At 34.5% G+C, this 972-nt stretch overlaps 1 protein-coding gene across 1 annotated transcript in view; it reads left to right on the forward strand.

Moving 5' to 3' along the window:
- The window catches only part of CUNH4orf17 (chromosome unknown C4orf17 homolog), a 21,432-nt gene that overhangs the window by 2,634 nt on the left and 17,826 nt on the right, over positions 1 to 972 (forward strand). The gene's annotated exons all lie outside the window — the stretch shown is intronic.

A 972-nucleotide genomic window follows, 5' to 3' on the forward strand; every position in this document is an offset into this window, starting at 1 on the left:
CCTACTAATCGGTTTTGAAACTGTTTCATTGCTACTTGTTTCTCAATAAAATTAATAAAAAAAGAAAATAGGAGAAGCTGGAGGAAGGTTAGAAAAGAGAATAGTGGACAGAATTATATGAAGCAAGTTTAGGGAACTAAGTCCGGTGCCACATGCCTATAGTCCCAGCCCTTGAAGGGAGGAAGGCCACAAGTTCAAGGCCAGGCTGGGTCACATAAAAAGTTCAAGGTCAGCCTGAACCATATATTATGATCCTGACTCAAAAAAAAAAAAAAGTTTAGGGAACTAAACATGATGAGGAGCAAATCCTTCCCCTTCTCCTCTGGGCTTTTGCTCAGTCTCAACAGTCTAGAACTACCCACCCTCCACATCACCAAGAGACACAAAAATTCATCTTTATGCCTCCACAATCTCCTACTCCCAGAACCTTTTATTTATTTTACCAAAATGTATTCTGCCTTAAAACACTACCAATTTGAAATTATGTCCAAATAAAAAGGTCAAAATAATAATCAACCTTATTAAAGAAGAGCTTGTTTGCAAAGAATAAATTAATTAATTAATTAATTAATTTACCATGTTAATCCTTTTATTTTTTTGGTAGGAGTGGTCAAATTTGCCATATCAAAAGTGATAATAATCTAATATATTTTGTTGATACATAAAAATGGCATACTGCATACTTTTCAAATATATTTGAGTATTTCTGGAGAAAAAAACTTAAGTGTTCCACTTTTGGTTTGGTTTTTTTTTCAATGTTTACAAAAATTTGGTTTCAGTCTAAAACAGCTTCATATCATCTTGATGTGAGAAACTTCAGTTCAGACAAAGATGGAGAATCACTGGTGTGTAGTAGGGTACTATAGGCCTCTCATCAGAATGGCTGTTCCCAACATTTTTGTCCTAGCCTTCCAAGGTCAATTAAGACTCAGGACATATGAGAACTTATACTATAACATCATGTAACTCAGT

Source organism: Octodon degus, unplaced genomic scaffold, assembly GCF_000260255.1.
Source record: "Octodon degus isolate 3935 unplaced genomic scaffold, OctDeg1.0 scaffold00183, whole genome shotgun sequence".
NCBI lineage: Eukaryota > Metazoa > Chordata > Mammalia > Rodentia > Octodontidae > Octodon > Octodon degus.